This window comes from Centroberyx gerrardi, chromosome 13 (genome assembly GCF_048128805.1).
Source record: "Centroberyx gerrardi isolate f3 chromosome 13, fCenGer3.hap1.cur.20231027, whole genome shotgun sequence".
Taxonomy (NCBI): Eukaryota; Metazoa; Chordata; class Actinopteri; order Beryciformes; family Berycidae; genus Centroberyx; species Centroberyx gerrardi.
The window spans coordinates 12,642,372-12,665,654 of record NC_136009.1 but is presented as its reverse complement, the minus strand read 5'-3'; the positions used below and the strand labels follow the sequence as shown (position 1 = coordinate 12,665,654).

The 23,283-nt window shown below is 45.6% G+C and overlaps 1 protein-coding gene across 2 annotated transcripts in view; it reads right to left on the bottom strand.

Annotated features, from left to right (window-relative positions):
* The window catches only part of LOC139909299 (SPRY domain-containing SOCS box protein 4-like), a 70,404-nt gene extending 47,121 nt beyond the window's left edge, over positions 1-23,283 (bottom strand). The window contains exon 1 of one of the 2 annotated variants that reach the window (XM_071896327.2): positions 23,162-23,283. The gene's annotated coding sequence lies outside the window, so the exon portion shown is untranslated. Of the gene's footprint in view, positions 1-2,512; positions 2,610-23,161 lie in introns of those variants that run through there. The other variant, XM_071896328.2, reaches the window with a different exon arrangement.

Sequence of the window (23,283 nt, the reverse complement as noted above, 5' to 3'; positions counted from 1 at the left end):
TGACAGGCACACACACACACACACACTCGCACACACAGACAAGGTAAACTGACTATGTGTTTTAGGAGGATGACCTTTGTGGACGAGTTGATGGTTGCTAAGGCCTTTGGCGAAATTTCCCTGATGCATCAGTTTCATGTGTTCTCACTCCTGTTACTCCCTTTCTTCCATCACAGGCGGAAAACTCAGAAGTAGCACCTCCTGTCACCTCCTCCCCACTGAATCATATTCCCTCTCCCATACCTTCCTCCTCTACTCGCTCTAATTTGCTCTTCTCTTGACACAAAAATTCCCTTCTACCTCTCTGCCTTGCTCTTATTTTCTCTTATTTAAGCGCTGAATTTGTGTTGCTGGTGATCTAGGGCAGACCTTAGATCGGGCCCAAAAAAACAAGCCTGACCCTACCCGAGCCCGTGCACGTTCTGTCTGAGCCCAGCACGGGCCCGTCCCATTGGCTGCATTTATGCGGTCTCGGGTTAGGGCAGAGAATCAAACCTCTGATCTAGGGATTGCAGCTTATTCTGCCCTTGCAATCATTATCAAGTCACCTAAAATACAAAATGCAACGCCGTTAGATATAAACAGAATATAAAAATGGAATATAAACAGACCAACGCATGAACACACTCTCACACAAGTATTCTCCTATATCCCATTATTTCTCTCATGCCTGCTGTGACACTTTTAAGTCTATGGTGCCTTCAGGGAAGACCATTAGTGCTACAGTGATAGAAGACTCCTTTACCGACGCCTACGCAAAACCTATTCATCTCTCTCTCACACATACATGCGCACACACACGCACATACATGCACACATGCACACACACACACACACACAGGAGGCCTTGGCAGTGTCATCCATAAAGCTCTCTGGGGTAGCATAGATTTAGGTGGCAGATTCACAACCCCAGCAGTAATGAAACTGAATCAAAGTCGGGCTAAATATGACGCACTGCCGCTGCCTCACACTTCCAACCTGCTTGCACAACAGTGTGAGGAAACCAGTTGCCCCCTCAGCAGTCGCACTTATACCAGGAATTGTTTTTCCTTGGTATGATGGAACAACTTCTAAAACAGCCTTTACACCATTAAAACTATCCACTGAAACCAATGTGAATTCAATACTAGGTGTGTGGGAACTTTTCTGGGTGGAATGGCCAACAGTTCAATGGCTGGAAAACATTGACATACACACACACACACACACACACACACACACACACACATGCACACACACACGCACACACAAAGATATTTCTTGATTGAGGCACTTGTCTCTCTCTCACCATGATGTTCTCCTACAATTGTTTGCTCCAAAGTGGAACATAAGGTGCTGTGCCAGGGCATTTAACCGGGGAAAGCACAGCACAGCACAGCGCACACACATGCAGTGTGAACACATACAGAGAAACCTCCCTACTGTTCTCAAATTGCAGTCAGACAGAGACAGAGAAAAACGAAAGAGAAAGAAAGGAAGAAAAGATGAGGCAATTAGAAACAGTGCAGGGAAAGAGAGATTATTTAAATATAAAAGACCCAACCAAAAAGCAGGCAGAGGGTGTGGGAGAAAGGCTGTATGAAACTGAGAGAAATAAAGAGAGTGAAAGATAAACAATAGAAGAGATGGGGGAGAGCGAGAGAGAGAGAGAGAGAGAAAGAGAGAGGTCTGCAGCTGACAAAACAAAAGGATAAAGTCAGAAAGGAGAGCCGCTATCTCTCTATCCCAGGATGGACTACACAAATACCCCCCCCCCCCCCTCTCCCACCTCCCCCCTATAGACTAAACAGTGTTGTGAGAAAGCTACTGGAGGCGGTGTGAACCAAGCCGTCAGATTAGGGGTGTTTCTAACATATAGACAAACACTGCGTTTAAAAATAGAAAGCAGGCTCTATCCTATTATTGTATGTGAGCAGGGAAATCCTAGGGTGGCTTATCCGAGAACTGCCGACTCTCTCTATCTCTCCCACTCAACGGCAGGCGCACACACACACACACACACACACACACACATACAGGGGTATCCCAGCTGGCCAGCTGAGGCCTCTAGACCATTAAGAGAATTAAAGATGACAGAAGATGAGCAAGAGGGGGAGACGGAGGGAGAGAGAGGGAGGGGAGAGGAGGGAGAGGAGGCAATCTGCCTGGAACAGTCTACAGTAGCAGCCACAGGAGAATACAATGTTGAGAGTGTATCGTAAAAAAAAGGTGAACGGCAACAGAGACGTGCAGGCCGGTCATGTCTACTGTAAACAGAATGACAACCAGATGATACTTACACTTGTTCTTACACTTACACTCTCAGAGGAACATGGCATATCATTGTACATACTGTCACAAAGCACATACAGCTGTACTCTGCCTCTCTCTCTCTCTCTCTCTCACACTCACTCTCTCCCTCCAATAAACACACACACATATACACCGAAAGCCACCTGAAACAGTAACAGCCTCTCTCAGACAGCCACACACACTGCATCTTGTTCGCCACACAACACAACAAGCTGCTTACAGTGAATCTCCAGTGACTCTTCTCTCTCTCTGTGTGTATCTGCTCAACCTGAGTCCATGTTCAAATCCAGACGGCAGCCAAAACACAGACAAACTCCTCCGGCCGGCCCGCGGGGAAAGAGCAGAAGCAGACAGGAGGAAGAAGAGGAGACCAGAAGCCGGCAAGTCCAACTGAGAGAAAGACTCCCTCTCTCCTCGGAGAGCTGCCCACCCCTCCCTCCTCCCTCCCTTGTTCCCTCCCTCTTTCCCTCCCTCTTTCCCTCCCTGGAGCTTATCTGTCCCGAGGCTATCGCTTCTGCTGCACCCCCTCCGCCTCCCCTCCCCTGCCCAACACACTTGCACTGTAACTCCTAGTGTTTCCAAGGCAGCGTTGCCACGACGTTCTCCGCTGGCAACTACCGCCGAGCCCAGTCTTAGTATCAGTTCCCCTCCAGTCTCTCCGAGAGAGAGGGAGAGAGAGAGAGAGAGAGAGGGAGGGAGAGAGAGAGAGAGAGAGAGGGAGGGAGAGAGAGAGAGAGAGAGAGAGAGATGAAGGGCTGAAAGCCGATCCCTTCTGATCTCATCAAGCAAAGTTACCAGCAGCAACCAGACCGGCAGGCAGCTGAGAGAAACACCCGTTTCACCTCCCTCTTCCCTTCTCCCCTCCCTGCCTCCCCCCTTCTTACAAAGAGCTCACACTGAGCCAACCAACCAAACCAAACCCCCCACCCCCCCACCCTCCACCCCCCACTATCCCTCCACCCCCCACTATCCCTCCACCCCCCACTATCCCTCCTCTGTCAGAGGCACACCCCCCACACATGTTCACATACGCACACATCCACACGTGCCATATACACTGCACATGCAGCACACACAAAATAACGCAAAAATAATGAAAAATAAAATATAAGCATCGAAATAAAAACTACCTAAACAGTTAATGGTTAAAACACGTTAATGCATTACATCAAGTCCTGAGACAGTCCCAGTCCTGGTCTGTTCTGTTTGGATGGTGACCTGCTCTGTTTTGTCCTGTTCTGTTCCATGCTGTCTGTTCTTTCCTGTCATTATGCAATATCTGCCCACATCTGCACATTGCTTCATAACTTGGCTATGAAGCGATGTGATGACTAAGTCTATTTATTGGCCTTGAGTTGTTTGAGCTTTTCCCCCAGCTAAATCAGTCATTCACACAGTAGGGGAAGTGAAGAAAGAGTTCAGAATAGCACATGCACACTCAAACACACACACACACACACACACATATATAAAACATAGTGGACAATTTTCTCTTTTTCTACTCCATGAGAACATTTTAAGCCCATTATGAGGTATTTAAAAACATTACACAAACATGCACATGTGCACACACACACACACACACACACACACACACACACACTTTATCCATACATACAGTGGTGGGACAGACTCCAGTGTGTGCAGTCACGCAGGACTGAGGCCCACCTCACTTCCTGCATGGACTTCCTGTTCCCTGGCGCTGTTGGGACCACCGGGGAACGTAACTCTCCACTACACCATCTCTCCCACTATATCATTACCATATCATTACATATACCCATTTCCATGGTAACAGATACATTGACATTTTTCTCAGACATCTATAGTTAAAAAAAGAGGATGCTTTTAATAATTTGTGTTACCAAATTATGTTATACCCCCTCAAAAAATATGTTGTACACTGGGGGAGTGACTGTCCAACACACACACACACACACACACACACACACACACAGTCAATTGGCCTCATTCAGACTGAATGTTGGAGAAGGGGAAATGTGCAGCTCTGTACAAACACACACACTGGCCATGGATCAACTGAAGCAGACACACTGCTCAGCCCGTTTACCTTTACCCCCCCCCCCACACACACACACACACACACACACACACACACAGTTCATACACACACACACACACGCACACGCAGTCACACAAACTTCGACCTGCTAACTGACTCACTGTTATTCTAGACAGCACTAGCCGATGTAGGTCAATGGTTTTGAATGTAAGCAGTCACTGTAGGCTTAACATAATATACATAGGTAGGGAGGAGGGGTTTAAGCTGGGGTTAAAAATCTGGCAAGGAATCTGAGACTCTGTTTCCACTAAGGTTGCACTGTTGGTTTAGGTTTTATGGTTTGGGGCAGTATTTCACTCATGTACGTTACGATTTGCACTTTGGGATGAGGATTTAGTTTAAGTAAGTGAAAATGCACTCTAAAACAAATTCACACGTTATTTCTAATTTTTTTGTACACAATTTCTGTACAGGAACAAGGGCCTCCCAAACCTAACAAGGTGAAATTGTTGGCTGTTTATGTATATACACCCCCCCATTTGCTCTAATGTTACTTATATCCTATTTCTATATGTGTTCTTTTCCTACTTGCTGCTGCAACCAACAGGAATCAATAAAGTTTCATCTGCAGATTTTGTGCAGTCCCACGGCACATTTGTGGCGATGAGGTATATTTCATTCGAGAGTATGAGAAGAGGATTGTGGGAGTTTTGGTCTGTAATGTCATCAAGAGATACAAGCTGGTGATGTTCCATTGACAATGAGAGATCAACTCTGCAGACACAGCAGCCATGTGCAGGTTGATTTTCCTGGGATATGAGTGCTTCCTCTGGTTCATTACATTATATTACTGCCATGAATACAAGCTCATTTGCATGTAAAACATTCTGTGAGCTCACAAAATCATCCTCCCGTTCACTGGATTAGAGGCTTGGTTTTCTGCAGTTTGGTTTTGAGAGGCTTTGCTTCAAGTCAGTGAACACAAAAATTGATTGTATTGTCCAAGATCACAGCAAAAACATATGTAAATTCTCTTTGACAGATTTTCCCTGAAATTGCAATATCTGGTGTCAAAGATACAATCCTCAACTAAACTATAGGTATATTTGCATATGTATAAGATGTTAATTTGCATATAACTTGCAGATGGAAAATACACTGCTTGGAAATGTCTTGACAAATCATAACTGCAAGAATGGTTTCTCAATATGCAGCTTCAAACATATATGTAAAATTCATGTTCAGCTGTCACATGCTGTCAGTCATTGTATCTAAAGCGCAGATAATGAATTTCAAAGTGAAAAAAAAATGTTTTCAATCCGATAAATGACTTTGCTGTAAACTGCTGCGTGCCAATGCTGCCTGAACACACATAGACTGGTAAGAAAGGTAGAATGTTTTTTGTCTATATGTAGTGTTAGGCCTAGTCTACTGTCTATTGTGTGTCTCCTGGTGCTAAGCTCCTGCACAAAGCCACTGAGACAAATTCCTGTACATTTATCATTTATTGTATTAGTCTAATAAAGGGATTATATCTGATCATATCGTCCCAAATACCAAATGAAAAATACCCTTTGACATAATGCCACAAACAGAGGATCCACAGCTACTACTGAGCCTGCCGCTCATCCCCCATCCTCTCTGCCTGGACCCATGGCGTAAATTGCCCACTGATTTTCTGCTTCAGGGCACATTCACACTTAAGGGACCCCATGGGGTCTGGGGACACGTGTGTGTGTGTGTATGTGTGTGTGTGTGTGTGTGTGTGTGTGTGTAGGTGTGTGTGTGTGGGAGTTAATCTGCAGGACAAAGGGGGCCCTCCTCTCACCCCCTTAAAGAGAATTAGGGCCAGGGGCCTCACAGCTGAGCAGCTTACTGACAATAGAAACTAGAGGTGTGTGTGTGCATGCATGTGCTTGTGTGTGTGTGTGTGTGTGTGTGTGCGTGTGTGTGAACTGCCTCCTGCCAACACACGTGTCAAACACAAAAGCCGTCCAACTGTCCACGCGGCCCAGGGGAGAAGGATCGACGGAGAGGGAGGGATGGATAGATGGAAGGAAGGGGAGGAGAGGAGCACAGAAGAAAAAAAATGGAAGGAATAGGGGTTTGAAACGTGCAGCCTGCTGGCCTCAGGGTGAAGGGTGAGGAAGGAGAAGGGGAGGAGGAGGAGGAGAGAAAAGTGGATGATAGAATTACCCTGTACAGATGGCTGACAGAACAAGAGAGAGAGAGAGAGAGAGAGAGAGAGAGAGAGAGAGAGAGAGAGAGAGAGAGAGAGAGAGAGAGAGAGAGAGAGAGAGACAGGAACAGGGCCAGTTTGGACAAGGTGACGGTGGAAGAGGTGAGGCAGGCAGGGCTCAAGGGTTGATTTTGAGCTCAAGCTGATCAGCCTTTCTTTCCACACGTGGACCCAAATTACACAAACACACACACATACATACACACACACACACACGTTCGTATTACTATACTTGTTAGGACCTTCCATTAATTACATTCATTTCGTAATCCCTTACCCTAACCTAAAGGATAACTTTGGCAATTTTGGACCTATATAGAATATGTCTCTTACATACAACACTCAATGTAAACTGCGGCTAATAAACGATAGGGAAACCTACAAGTCCAAAGGAAAAGAGCCACATCTGCATCACTCCTCATCGCCCCTTCTCATCTTGGAGGGCTTTTCATCTTTGAAAGGCAATGCCGATGTTCACTCTACTGTTGGCTCGCAAACGGTCCCTTTCTTTTTTAGCACGCTTGCCTGCCTCTGAGCGATGAATCTGTTTCTTTTTCCTTGGATTTTCTGTTGATGAAGTTTGAGTTTCTATAGATAGTGGGGGTTTTTTGTCTGTTCAGTCATTGTGGCTATCTCTGCTCAAGCAACCTACCCAGTTCTTCTTCCATTTATTCCAAACAAACCGCTGTTGCTGGAAATGTAAAACCCATCAGTTCCTGTGCGCCAGAGGGACGTCCTACCCGGTACCGGGTGTTTAGAACAGCAAATGTAAAAGCTTTCATGAACTGGCTATAGGTTGAATCACTATTGTATGGTATCAATTGGCAAGATGGACATTTATTTATATGAAAAGGTTGTGGATCATTACTATTAACCTAATCTATACCTAATCCTAGGTCCAATTTTAAACCCAAGTCCTAACCCTAAAATAGCCCCTTAAAGAAGTGAGGACTGGCAAAATGTCCTCACTTTGGAGGGTTTTCCTCATCTTTCTATACTTGTGAGGACATTCATCATCATAAGTACAGAAATACAAGAACACACACACACACACACAATATTCTATATGAACACAATTGCAAGCCACTCTGAAACACAGAAGCACTCCATTTCTTTCCTTCTTACTCACATCGATACAGAAGCCAGCCATCTAAGTACAGTAGGTAGGCATTAATTCAGCCTGGCTGCAGAATCAATGATGGTAAATGGAGGCAGCAGGAGGGGCGGACAGTGTTCTACTGCTTTAATTTCCGCCTCTCTCTCTTTCTCTCTCTCTCTCCTTCTCCACTAAAAACACAACCTTTCCATGTCTTTCTCAATTATAGGCAAGCTCTCTTAGCGAGTCACAGTCTCACTTGAGTGCCACTCGCGTCACACATCTACAGTTCTCTCTCTGTCAAGCTCTTCACTTCCACTATCACAGTGGTCTGTCCCTCTCTCTCTCTCTCTCTCTCTCTCATCACTGTAACTCTCCCTCCCTCCCTCCCTCCCTCACCCCCCTCCGACTCCCAGGCCTTCTGCTCCCGACTCATCTCTCTCTCTCTCTCTCTCTGTTACAGCTGACTGATGGCCTCTTTCTCACCTCCCTCCATCCTCTCTCTCTCTCTCTCTGTTACAGCTGACTGATGGCCTCTTTCTCACCTCCCTCCATCCCCTTCTTCTCTGCCCTCCTCTCCCTCCCTCTGCCCCTTCTCTCCCCTCTCCTCTGGGCTCCACATCTCCGCTCATCCATCACTCAATCCACCACCTCCCTTGCCACTCCTCTCCTCCCACTATTTCTCTTTCCACCTCCGATCCTCCCCTCCTATATCTCCTCCCTTCTCCTCCACCCTCTCCCCTCCTCTCCAACAGCTGTCGGTCTGCGTCTGTCACTGGTGACCCCCTCGTAGCCACGTGCCAAGTCCTCCTCTCCACATCCCACAGAGACCCTAAATCATTAACTAATGCGCACACACACGGACACACACGGACCCACAGAGATCAGCATGTGATAGCTGGCCATCTCCCTCCCACAGACAGTGAGAAAGCACACAAATTCAACCTCTGATTGCAGACTCTCATTACATCACTGTATCATTTGTCAATTAAATGTCTTTTAAAGGCCAAGTCCTTCAATTAAATAGGTCTGGGCAACTGTGAGCAGAGAATTTTGCTCGTCACTCTAAAAGGGTCGTTACATTCCAGCTACAGACACACCGACACTGATACTGGCATCTGACATTGGAGTGATGCTGGGATAAAAACAGGTTATCAGTATTGAATCAGTATTTCTAATACCAAGAGCCACGGGTAGCATGTCAAAAATCAAAGCAAAGTGACTTGATTTTCTGTCTTTTTCACACATACTGGAAAAGGGAGCTACATCTCCCTTATGGAGAAAAATTAATTACTGTGTATCTCCAACATTATTGCCTAGTGGCCCCCAACTAATGATCTATCTTTCTATTGTTCAGTAAAATAAATGGATCAGATTAGTACTCACTAGCAGTAGATGCTTAGTTTAATACTCAATGCCTGTATCAGTTGTAATAAAGTGGTATTGGTAAATCTCTTTTACCGGCCGAGCTGCAAGGCCAGAAATCGTTATAACTGTCACCTAAAAGGTGAATTGTAATCCTAAGTCTAGCTTGGGCTGCAGCAATAAGCACATTACTGCCAAACTGCAATATATAGCAGCTTACCACAGGGATGGAAAAGGCACCACTTTTACCACCATAACAGCTCTTGTTTTATTGGTTGTTTTTCCTTTTGGTGGGTAAACATGCATATAATCTACAATAATCACAGTTGATGTGCTCTTATATCTTTATACCTACCGCTCACACTCTGCTACTTCAACCCTAACATTAACTGCACAGGAATCTTAAGCCTATCCCTAGATGAAGGCACGTTTTAAAAATGTCTTTGATCACTGATCAGTGATTTTTGATCTTGCAGCTTTTCAGAGAGGCGAAACCTTCTAAAAGCATAGATGCATGGAGCGAAGGAAGGGGAAGACGGGAGGAACGGGGGGGAAGAGAGAGAGAGGGCAGGGGAGAGAGTAGTGCTTATTTCAGTGGCTTTTACTGCCTTGAACCTACACAGTAAACCGCCTGATAAGGTATAATAAAAACACAATAAACATAACACTATGTTTGTGTCGAGTCTGGGCATACTGTGTGTATGTATGTGCATGTGTGTGTGTGTTTGTGTGTGGGTGTGTACTGTCAGCCTGTATGTTTACTGTTCCAACAACTACGCATGGCCATGGCTACATTGGTGTGAAAAATTTGCACATTTGCAGTTTGGACGGTTTCCATCACCACCAACCCTTGCTTTGGTCCAAACTGACCCTTATATCAGAATCATCACTCCAAACCAAGAAAGCACATAGCCACATAGCCAGACAGCCAGATAGAGAAGGAGAAAGAGACAAAGAGATAGAGATAGAGGTGAGAGGTAAAGAGACAGATAAATGAACAGGCAATTTGGTCAGACACAAACATCACAACACTACTGCCACAGTGGCTGATGGATTCAGAAAGTCACCAGCCACTGTACTTTCAACTTTTCTAAATGATTTTTAGGACAGAAATCCCATAGAGATCCCATTCACGGTGTGTTTTACTTGGTGTTCAGTCTTAGTGCATCAACATGCCCTTATCCAGCATGTGACTGTCCAGGCCAGGGCCAAAGGTGAAAGGTCAGTCCAACATGTAGGCTACAGGCTGGCTGTCACAGATAAACCAGGCCAAAGTTACTGAGACAGCAGATCTGCACTCTGCACTCGGGTCTCAGCACACACACACACACACACACACACACACACACGCGCGCGCAGGCATGTATAGACGCCTGCACACATACACAACACAGCATTAGTTTAGCCACCAAGGCCCTTTCTTTCATCCCTGTGCTGTGCTATTGGAAATAGAGCAGCAGTAAGTCATATAGTATATTAAGTACCCTATAGACTGGGATTTCCATCATCTTTCCCATTTACTGCATGTCAGATTGTGCAGTGGGACCCAAGCGCAAATCTTGATATTAGCCTTGTCAGACATCATACTGTGCGATGATGCTGCCTTCCAATCTGACGGCCTTGTTTTCTGAGTTTGACATGTTTGTTGTTTCCATCTGTACCGGTGCACCAGCATGTCGTTATTGCCTGCTGTGTTGTAACCATGTTTGCACCAATAATTTCAGGCAGAGGCACTTAATCGGCGTCCCTCATCCCGATCTATTGAAGAGTACCGACCATCATTCATGACCACAGAATTTACCAACAGCTAGAAAATATTCCCTGGGACGACAAAATCTTTAAAATCCTCTTCAGGAGGTGAAGTCATGAATACCCACGTGACAAAATGTAATGGCTGTTCGAGGGTTTAGATTGAAAACGGGATAAGTGACATTTTCCTAACTTTACAGAAGAGCAAATGCAAAACTTAAAGTGACTGAATCATTTTTATTAACAAGAACTATTCATACTTTTACGGAGATTAAGATTGAGAAAATTGATATTCTATAAAAAGCTATTAAGAGTAGTTACGCCCTTTTTGCACCAAATTTAATCTGTACTGACCCTCATCACTCATAACTTTCTGCATAACTGTGCTGGTTACCGATCACTAAGCTGTGATCGGTAACCAGCAATATTGGCTGCATATATGTACACTGCATGTGTAGAGGTGAGGCAATATTTATGCACAAGTTATCTTTTATTAAAATAAGTTTCTATTCAAATGCATGTGCAGCATATAATGTGGTACTTAAAGCATACATAATTCAGATCTCCTAGATTTGACGTCAGCGAAAATGTAAATGCAAAAAGTATAGAATCGCGAAAGACGAGATTGAGAGAGAGTCCATAATATTCATGTGTGCAATCTTGTTGAGGAGGTGATTTGAGGCCTTGCTTGCCAAGATGAAAGCAAGTCCACGCGATCCTGAAAGAAAGAATGCCATTCAGGGAGATTTCTACTAGATACCTTCAGACATAATGAGGCGTGTGTTTGTGAGTGGCCGAGAGTTGGTTTAGCAAATATAAAGTGGCATTAACAAACATAAACACAGGCTCGTCAATAAGTCAAGGGCTCTTTGCAAATAACACTTGCATATGTGCACACACAAAAACACACACACACACACACACACACACGCACACACACACACACACACAGGCAGTAGGCCAGACCAGACTGGGGGAGAGTAGCCACACAGACAGGCTTTGTACCAGAGCAGAACAGAGTAAAGTAGAGCAGAGTCGAGTGAAGCGGAGGAGAAGAAAAGCAGCGCAGCAGCACAGGCGGCGGTTCCCCGGCCCACAGCAGTTGGCTAGACTTAAGTTCGCAGCTTATGGCAGCTCCATTTCCTCCAGACTGACCGGGGGGAGCGCCAGGCAGCTACAGTAATCTACTTTACCTGGGGATTAGAGGCTCTCTGTGGGTGTCACTCTCTCAAACTGTCTGTCTGCCTGTCCATCTCTGTCTGTCCACTGCTCTGCCCCCCTCTTCCTCTCATTCGCCAGTCTCTCTGCTTTTACTGTGTTTACTGTTGGCCTGTCTGCCTCTCTCTCTCTTTCTCTCTCCCCTACTCTCCCTCTCTCACTGTCTGCCTGTGACCTCTCTCTCTCTCTCTCTCTCTCTCTCTCTCTCTGTCTCTGTCTCTCCCACAGGTAGACAAACAATTCAGCAAGTGGTGATGGACGACAGTGTCAGTAAAGAAGCAAACATTACCCAAGCGCCGCGTGACGCGTTTCAATCTTGCGCTGTCGGGTCAAATGTACCAAAACCTCACAGTAATGAGATGAGAGACATTACAAGACAGGCGGCTGAATAAAAGTCAATACAGCAAACCTAAATAGCCTCATATATTATACCGCTTATCTGTTCTAGAAAAGGGTAAAGGTCAAACTGATGAATATCGCCTTCTGAAAACAAAAGACCTGGGCTCATTATCCATCAACCCCACCAAAAAAAAACCTTATATGCCAGACGGTCTAATGTTGCCATGACAACTACAGAAGTAGTGAGGAGGCACACACACATTCTCACACGCACACACGCACACGCACGCGCAGAGACAGACAAGCATGCTGTCGACAGATTTGGTATGATGCACGCTGACGATGTCTCCCCTTTTGCGAGCGCGAGAATAAGACGGGAGGATGTGGGGAGGAAATGGAGGAGGGGGGTGGGGGGGCGGGCGTGGAAGAGGGGTGGGGGGGGAGGGGGAGGGGGAGCCAAATATAGGAACAGAATAATGAGCTTCTTATCTACTGCTCCATCGTTTCCATATCTCCCCTGCTTTCTCCATCTCTCCATCTCTCTGTCATTTTTCCTATCATGCCGTCCCCTTGACAGAACCCATCAGCCACTCACAACGCTATTTCCCTAAGGCCACTCTCCTGTATAGAAGAGAGATATTGGTTATACCGGCAGTTTTCGATTATGTGACTGCTAGCTGATCCTCAAAAAAAAAAAAAAAACCCAGATAGAAATAAATAAATAACAGCTCCCCACAAGTACTACAAGGGTTTGTAATATTGACCAATTTCCACACCTCAACCACGGAAAACTCCTCTGTCAGACCGCTGCAGTTTGGCTCCAATTAACAGTTTAATTGACACTATAACTTTGATCTTTGACTCACAATTTTAAATGGTCTTCGCACTTTTACCTTGCCCTTATTAACCAATCCTCAAACCACAAATATGTGCTTTTTTTTTTACAGGATTTCTGGTGTCAACAAACAGAGAGTAACTCCACCAAAAACTGTAGGAGCTGATCTGGAGTCTGCCTCTGTCCTTGAGAGTGTTATGGGGAATAAAAGGAGGAGGAGCCATGAAAAGGAGCCAGAGTTAAGTGTGTCAAACACATCTGCAAACACACACGCACACACACATACACACGCACAAGCAAGCACACACCAACTTGTTAACCTACACTCTTTCTCTCATTTATATACACACACACACACGCACGTTAGATGTACAGATTCTCCAGTTTCGCTGCCACCTCCTGTGTCTTTGACTAATTCAAGGCGAGCAGCCAGATCTGTTACAGACTCAGATAAACCAGCCTGCAGCCCGAAGCCCTGAAGCACACTGATGGTTTTCTTATCACATTGCAATTATCTTCTACCAACACAGCACGCCGCCACAAATTGTCTGTGTCTGTCATTTGAATACAAACACCTGTTGCTTCCCGACCACGTTAGCTGTGAAAGGGAAGATGATGAACAGCTGGCTGGCATATGTCTGTCTCTCTCTCCCTCTATCTGTCTGTCTATCTGTCTTTGCACCTGTCTACCTTTCTGCGTGTGTATCCGCTCACCTGAAATCCTGCCTGAGCATCTGCCCACCTATCTGTCAACAACCTGTCTGTCTGTCTGGAGGGCGGACATTACCTTCTTCTTCTTCTTCCAGTTTTCATTCTATTTAGAAACATCTAGTTTGACATGAGTACTGCCTAATAGCCTGATCTTTCAACTCTCTCTTTCTTTCTTTCTCTCTCTTACACACACACACACACACTACGGTGTCTGACCTAGATCCTTCCTTAATGAAAAAAGAAAATGAATGAATGAATAAATCATAAGTGGGGGATGTGCTCTATATTATATGAACCTGATGCCCTTTCTATCTCTCTCCATCTCTCTCTCTCTCTCTCTTTTACACACACATAAACATTCACTTGCTCATTCACACACGTCTGCTTCACTGAGTACTCATCTCTTGTAATCACCTGCAAGCGGTAGTGCATTTTTTCCTCTTCTCTCACTTTCGCGTTCGCTCTCTCTCTCTCTCTCTCTCTCTCTCTCACACACACACAAATTCTGTTTCACACAGTATCATTTCAACAGTATAGCACAAAGTGCTGATTGGATGACATAATACGTCCGAGTCTTCTTTGAATCGTGTGTGTGTGAGTATGCGTGAGAGAGAGAGAGAGAGAGAGAGAGAGAGAGAGAGAGAGAGAGAGAAAGATGGTGTGATATTTGTATTTTTCAACTATTTCATTATAACAGACTCTAACTGCTAGCAGTGAATCAATAGCAGTCCTCCACTTCTACTTTTTCCCTCTTTTTTCACAGACATCAACCAACTCTGGGTTAAACATGGACCCCAATGGCAAAAATCCTCCATTACGCTTCACAATTAAAATAAAAAAAATCACTAACCAAGATGAGACGTAGCACTACAGACGCTCTAAAACTGTAAACAGATTTCAGGCTGCATGGGAATAATCTATTCCATTTCAACTCTCCATTGATATACAGCATGCATAAATAAACATACAGATGTATAAATAAATACATTATTTCCACCACGTTTTCCTGCCAAAATACACACACACACACACCGCATGCATATTCACAAACACAAGCTGCTGAGTGCCAAACATTATAAGCCCATCCTGTCACTATCTGAAGTTGGCTGATGAGTGTGATTGCTATTATGTGATCAAGTGGGGAAGTGATTACCAACTCATAACCCATTCTCTGTCACTCTCTCTCTTACACACACACACACACACACACACACAGTGGGCTCCACTCCTCTCCAAGACGGTGACACACCACATCGCAAGTCTGCTAAAAGGGGGTACTGACACGTGTATGTGCATGTGTCTTAGAATGTTTGCCTGTGTTTATAATGATAACCGTGTGTGTGTGTCACGGTCTACGAGGCAGCAGCATGCCTTCACAGTGTGTGGTGGTGGTCTGGTTTCCGCTGTAAGGGCTGTGAAGTGGCCTGATGAAAGCTCCCACATGGTGACGGGGAGAAGTCATGACCACAGCAGCTTGAGCGGCTAGAAGGACGAGCAGCCTGGTATGTCGCCCTGGTAATGTCCTTCAGCGCAGACAAGACAGTTACCATAGAGTTATGTTGTCATGGAAATGAGCCGGGTTTCATGTGCGGACACTGGCGTGAGACTCTGCAACCAAGGGGAAGTTCGACATAAAAACAACACCGCACTGTTGAGCCAAATTAGGCCTTTTTCCATGGTAATGAATCAGATGCCCTGCACCACATCAACACTCATTTCCTTGACAACATTATCAAAACATTCTACGCCAAAAAAAATGAATTTTGCTCAATATTGTCATCATTAATCACGAATATCAGGTTTGATTTGGGGAATTGTACTTTTTTGCATCTTGGATGAACATCTTGACTGTTTTCATATGTTTCAATGTTGCCGACTTCTATTTTTATTAATTGTGCAAACTAAAAATGAGATATGCATGGAAAACCCCACATAGTGAGGAACTCCCAAGAATAGTCTGCCACCACAATCTTCCTTTTTAATACATAATGCTCTCTTTATTGATGTGTTTTGACCTGTCTTTGTCTGAGACAGAGAGATATACTGTATGTTTATACACTAATTGTGACCTTTGATTCCAATTGGTAAAGCCTTTTTGTCCATTGCAGTTCTGTTGCCATAACTCTGATTACCGTTCAGCCTGAGCAGCTTTATGGATTCATAAAGCTCAGTTAAAGCACCTATTTGACCAAATGCATTCCTAGTCTGGAGCCAGCATTGTATTCATTCATCATCATCATGCTATTTTCTATTTTGGTGCTGATGATGGGCTTATTGCGTTCACATCCACCACCCCCATTTCTCACCTTTGCAGAGACATCGCCATCTGCAGTGACACACTCCGCTGCACGCCCTCTTCTCTTCTCTTCTCCTCCTCACATGGTAAGGAAGTATAGGCCTCTCTTCTGTCTCCCACATTTACTTACACCTCTCCTTCTCACCAATCAGCTCCATCCCTCACCAGCCTCCCCATCCGAAGTGACTCACTATGCTACAATCCCCCCTCCCAGCTCCCTCATTGTCGTGCGTATCTCCCTCACTCTCACCTCGCTCTCTGTCGCTTCCTTCTCACCTCCTTTCCATCTGTCTTCTCCCTCTCCTTGCCTCACACCCTTCTTTCGCTCCTCTCTTCCCTACTCCGCCCTCACTGTCTCCCTCCCATCTTCGCTCCTTCCTTTTCCCCTTCCTCCGCCTCTGCCTCATACCCCTTCCATGTCTCCCTCCAACCTTTGAACTTCCTCTCCCTCACTCCTTTTCTCCTCCCTTCACCTGCTTCCTTCCTTCCTTTCTCTCCACCTTCTTCCCTCTCCTCCCCTAGCCCAAAACCGTGACCACCCCACCCCCCCGCCTCCATCTCCCCCTGACTCAGTAGTGCCCATCAGTACATGAGTCACAACGTGGCTTTCTACCATGACGTAGTGCTGACATCAGGACAACAGCCCTGCTATTGTCATGACGGACTGGCGGATGCAAATGCTTGCAGACACAAGCCGGAACGCAAACACACACACACACACACACACACACACACACACAGACAGACAGACACACACACACAGACAGATATCCTCTTGACTAATCCACCAACCAAGTTTGTGTCCATCATCAGCCCATTGTTTAACAGTGGGGAGCAGAAAGGACCAGCTGCAAGCCACAACCAGCTGCACTGTTATTATCTCCCTGCTGTGTGTGTGTGTGTGTGTGTGTGTGTGTGTGTGTGTGTATGCCTATATTTCAGAATGGGTATACCTTTTTTTAAGCCTATATTAACCTTTCCCTAGTTGGGAGCGTTTGATCATTTTACTGGCCTTTCTCCCTTGCCCTGTGTGTGTGTGTGTGTGTGTGTGGGTGTAAGCCTATCTCCATAATTAGGGCAGACCAGCCACACATGGGTCTCCCCTGACACTTCCCCTCTAAGATCTAAATATTCATGAGGCTATAAACGCTTTCATGAGCTCTGTAATTATGGCCAGAAAAGAGAAAAAGAGAGGCAGTACCCTCACATTTCTTACTCATAAGCTGTTTCAAAGTATTAGGAGATAATATCAACACTGCCGTACAGTTTTATCATCAAAGCCGGACAGACCAAAGACCATTCTTTTAGTTATATGACCTGCTGGCACTAATACAGGCACAAGGGATTTAAAAAATGTAGCTAGACAGATTTTGATTACTATTATTCTTGTATAGAACATGGATATGTGTTACTAAAAACACAACTTCAACATCTCTCATAATATTGAAAACAAGGCATTTTGTTAGTTTTTGCATTTCCTACACTAAGTACCGCTTAGGGTTCACTTCATGAATATTCATGCAAAGAAGTCATAAAAGTAATTTGATATGCTAATTACTGCTGACTGAATTTAAATGATGTTGTATAATGTTGCTTTGACAACGGGTACATTGATATATTGATATAGGTGCGTACGAGAGACAGGGGGTGCACGCTGTTTGTTTTATCCAGAGAGTTGTGGACTCAAGTCACATCACTTGACTGAAGTCAAAAACTAGACAGTCAAGAGGATAAGGATTTGGGACTAAAGCTGGACATGCATTCCTGACTATTAAGATAATACCTCATCTTGTGACGACTTGAAAAAACAGATTTTCTCAGTTTCTCCCCATTTGGCATGGAGTATCTGCCTCGGGGCAAAGGCTACGGTAATAAAGTCTCTTGGGCTGAGTTTCCAAAAAGCATCTCAGCACTAGGCTCATCTCGTTTCCCTTGAAAGCCTGTGGACAAACCTAATATCAGTGCCAATATGATCTGAGCTAACCGGGCCTTGGGAGTGCCATCTATGATCTATTTTTGACTTTGTGAGTCTAATGAATGGCATAATGTAGCCAGCGAGGATGCCCATTACAAACAGAGACGGGTGTACTCTGCCATCCGGTGAGCACACTTGACACCTTTAGAGGAGTGTCTTGCACCAGCAGCAGAAAAATCTCTCATGTTTCACACTTACTGAACAAAACAAAAAAATCAAATCACACCCGCAACCAGACAGTTTGTGTTCACAGAGAGCACAACAAAGCAGTGAAGAAAACCCCGTTAGTTTTCACCCCATCCCATTTGCCTCCCAGGTATTTGAAGTTCTGAAGTTTGAAGATCTGCCAATTGATTTCATCTAACTGGAAAAGCCATCAGACAGCCACGAAATCACTCACGCAGACTGACCGACTGCAGCATGAGGCAGCAAGAGCTGATTCACAGTATTGTCCTGGCAGTGAGACATGATGAAACTGCACTGACACACTGACGAGAAAAGAAAATACTGGTATACTGAGGAAACAACACACACAGGCTGACGCACACAGGAAAACACACAGGCGTGCAACCAAACACATTCACAGGCTCTCACGCATATCCATATAGAGTGTAGCCTATGTTGATTCACAAACATGCATTAACACACAGGCAGACTCACATGCAAGCTCACAAAGACACACACACACACACACACACACACACACACTGAATGGCCGCCGAATGACAAACGAGCGCGAGCACGGCACCTCCGACACTCCCGTCATCTATATGCAAATGAGCACACCGCTCCTCGCTCCAAGCAGCGCGCTGTATACTCTCCAGAAACCAAAAGATAGAGCAAACTTCCTATCAGATCGGACAAGATGACAGGCGAGATGAGTGGGAATGATGCGAAACAAAACGATACGTGACAAGATGGGACGTGACGAGGTGAAACGGGCTAAGATGACGGCGGAGCGCGGGGAGCAGACACGAGCCGAAAACCAAGGTCTGTTTGTCACAACGCAACTACGACACTAATGATTTCATGTTCCCCGTCAGCTCCCCGAGGGCTTCAACTTTACTGTTGCCCTGTCGGGTTTTATTCACGGGACTCTGCCAGATGCGGCGGGGATGATGTTGATTAACGACTTCCCGCCGTAATCTCTCCCAAACAAACTGATGCATATCGTGCAGGATGACAACGAGAGAGGCTGCGCGGCATCAAACTCGCCCTGGCAATCTGATGAGCAAGCTAAAAGCACGGAGGAGACGCGCGAGGAAAGTTGCAGACTCCGGCTGGTTGTTGGGAGACGTGTGACATTCTGAATCTGCCTCTGCCACCCACTCAATCAATAGACTCCGAGAGGAAATCTGTCCCATTTCCAGTAAAGTGCGCTATTCCTTTAGGGAGCCTGTCATTGTAATGACCTGTGTGAGTCCATAGTGCGTCCGCAGTCACATGGAAGTGCAAATAGTGCCTACACACATACACATACAGACCAACACATGCACAAACACAGGTTGCATACTACGTTTAGACACTAAGCACCTGTCAAGGGCAGAATAAATGGATGAGCACATCGCCTTCCTGTTTGTTACTGTCTATGGCAGCAGCCAATGTCACCGTCATTCACTTCAGAGCCCAGCAGTGCATGAGAGTGCTCTCCTCCCTGAGTGGTGTGTGTGTGTGTGCATGTGTGTGAGAGAGAGAGAGAACGAGAGAGAGTATGTGTTTGCACATTTTTGTGAGCTCAGCAGTCTACTACTGACTTAACAAAAGGCTGCTGAATATAAATGCATTCCTACTCCAGATGTCAACATAAGCTTCATACATTTACATGGTTCTCCACAGAGAGAAAGATATAACTAACTAGATATACATGAACTAGATAGATAGATAGATAGATTTAACACATGTTCATGCTGGCAAAAACGTGCCTGTGACTGATAGAAACATGTCTCTCACTGATCTGTTTTGTGCCTCCATTTAGTCTCATTTGAGAGTTCACAGGCTCGGCTGTTTGAGCCTGCTTCCTGTAAGAAAACCCCTGTGGTCGACTGGCATGGTGCACAACAACCACAGCGGGGAGGCAAGGGAACAAAGTAATGAAATATACTGATGGCTGATGGAAAGCAGCTCACACCGGCTACAGAAAGGTGGTTGTCATGTCACCGAATCGCCTAATGTGTCACCCAATGTCAGGGCGGTGATGCAGGAGGCAATTTTGCTGGGAAATATAGATGTGCAATACGCCCAGGCAGCAACTGGCAACAAAATGAGCCACAGCAGGGTTAAAAATCTATTCAAATATTACCTGGGAGCACTATGTGATTAGTGCAATAATGCTGAGTCAACTCCTGACTCCTGAGTTGCCCAACAGAGTTGTTGTTCATCTCCGCATCACTGCCTTTCAATTGATACTCTGACATCATTGTCTGCCTCTTGTAAAGGGATTGTTCCAGCATGATTCAGATAGAACTTCTATTATCTCAATTTAGGGATTTTTACCACTTGCTACACAATTCCAGACAGTATCTGTTCAGTTTAAGCGGCAGTGACAGCGCGTGATAAGGCGCAGCCCGGTTCAAAAACCTTATCTGGCCTATGAACAGAATCCCATCTGCCTCTCTCCTCACACACTCACTCATAACACTGGTTATTAGTCCCTCTGGAGGGATAAAGGAGTGGAGGGGAGATTAAAAAAAGGGAGGAAGAGAGAAAGAGAGGGAGAGAGAGAGAGAGAGAGATTAAGAGGGAGAGGTTGAGTGAGCAATGGAGGAGAGGGAAATGCAAAGGGTGTACGGCAAGATAAACGAGCGGGGAGAGAGCGAGGATGGGGCGCTACAGGCAAGTGAGTCAGACGGCATGAGAAAGAAGGAGGGAGAGAGTGAAATATGAAGAATGAAGAACGGGCGGAGCGAGGGAACGAGACAGAGGAAGAAAGTTGTGGTGAGAGAGACAGGGAAGGAGACAGAGAGAGACGTATATAGAGAGTGTGTGTGTGTGAGATGCGTGGGCGGACGGGGAGGAAGGCGACGCGGGAGAAGTTGCGGTGAACACAAAGTGGCATAGTGGGGAGGGAGGAAAGAAAAAAGAAGAGAGGGAAATAGGGAAGCGACAGCAGACAGACTGGAGATGGAAGATAAAAGAGAGAGAGAAGGAGCAGAATGAAGGAGAGGAGAGAGTGGTGGAGGCACAATGACAGAAAAGGGGCAGAGAGAGGAGGTGTGTGTGTGTGTGTGTGTGCTGGGGGGAGGGGTGTGTGTGTGTGTTGTGGTCTCCCGTAGTGACCGGCTGGGCAGATCCAGCAGACAGATAAATGACCCCCTGTCACCTTAACGATGCTCCTCCTTCTCCTCCTCCTCATCCCTCCATCTCCCCCCCTTCTCTCGACGGGACATCCATCAAGCAGCAGCACCAAACACCCCCCCCCCCCCCCCCCCCTTCCTCCTCCCATTACGCACACACACAACCACACGCACGCACTCTTTTGCTTCTTAATTGTTCGGAAACCAAATGAAGAAAAGGCTGCACCTGGCCCCTCCCTAGAGACCCACTTCGCCTTGTTCACTTCTCCTAAGTGTACACACACACACACACACACACACACACACACACACACACACACACACAAGGAAGGGGGGAGAAACATGAGGAAATGACTACCAAGCTCCTTTATCCACTGTTTCCTATATTTTGTCCCCTCCTCCTCTCACAGCCTCTTCTCATGCACTTTGTAGATTCCTCCTCTTTTCTCTTCATCCCTGCTCTCCTCCTCCTCCTCTCCATCTCCATCTCCTCTGTCCCACCCCGTCTCTACACCCCCCCCCCCCCCCCCCCTTTTCCATCTGCTCTCCATTTCCGCGTCCTTGTCACCTAACCCGTCTTGTAAATATAGCTGAGACTAAATGTCAAGGTGTAGCCAGAGAGGAAATCTATCGCTCCCAGAATACGGCGCGTTCGCAAGAAACTGCTGCTGCTCTCCAAAAATGCAACATTCACCATTTAAATAAATAAAGTGACACCGACTCTCACAAAACGACTGCTGGCGCGAGAGTGGAGCTTCCTGGGGCTTGATGCTGGAGTTATTAACCATCTTCAGATCACAACTTACAAACTACTAGCACTGGTGAGGATGTGATCATGTATGTTTGTGAAATACTGAATGCTGAAATGGTTAGTTTAAAAATCAAAGCATAACTTACTGCCTTGTTAAATACATGGTGTTCTGCAGAAACTCTGAGAGATCTCCAGCTTTGTCTCTTCTTTTAAAAAACTTACAGCTGACATTGTCTCCCCAGAAAATGTTTTAAATGCCAGTGAAAATGTAAAAAAAAAAAAGAATGTCAGTGGTTACAATCAACCACCTTTTCTTTATTCCTGAAAAGGAGACTGAATGAGGTTTCTTCTGTTTCCTAATAAAGATAAAATGATCATACTGTACAAGCTATAAGAGACTCTTCTCATCCCATTACTGTGTGATATACAGCAGTTATGTGAAAACACACACACAGACACACACACACACACACATGCAAATATACAGGCACACATACAGTATGTGAACATGTCTCAAGTGTGAACATGTCTCTGTCTCTCATTAATTCACTCAGTTTGTCTATAACCCCCTCCTCCTCTCTCTCTCTCTCTCTCTCTCTCGCTCTCTCTCTCTCTTACACACACACACACACACTCGCTGTACTACATCTCTGAGGTGAGATAGACAAGTTTATCAGTCTAGCACGGTCTGGCCAAGGGGCAACAAACCAGTAGTAACATCCTCTACATAAACACAAGTCTTTTCTCTGCGTAAACAAACGAAGTAAACACTTAGAATAAATATTGTTCGACTGTTCGACAACATTCACGTCACCAACACTCAAAAACTGGTTTGAGGGACTTTTTAAAAGCACAACAACTGGACGCGGTGAGCGCATCTGACCATTCTGGGTTCCCTACATAAACCCACACAACCTGGTACTCCAAAGCTTGTGGGCAGCCCAGTCCAGTGTACACAGAGAAACACGAACACACTCACCGTGTAGAAACTCAACTTGTCTCGACACGACAATTTTCTCCAAGAATTTCTCTGAAAAGTGAACGCGACCGGACGAGAGGGCCCGGGCCGCTTCTTCGCTCCCGGTGACAACAATGTTATCC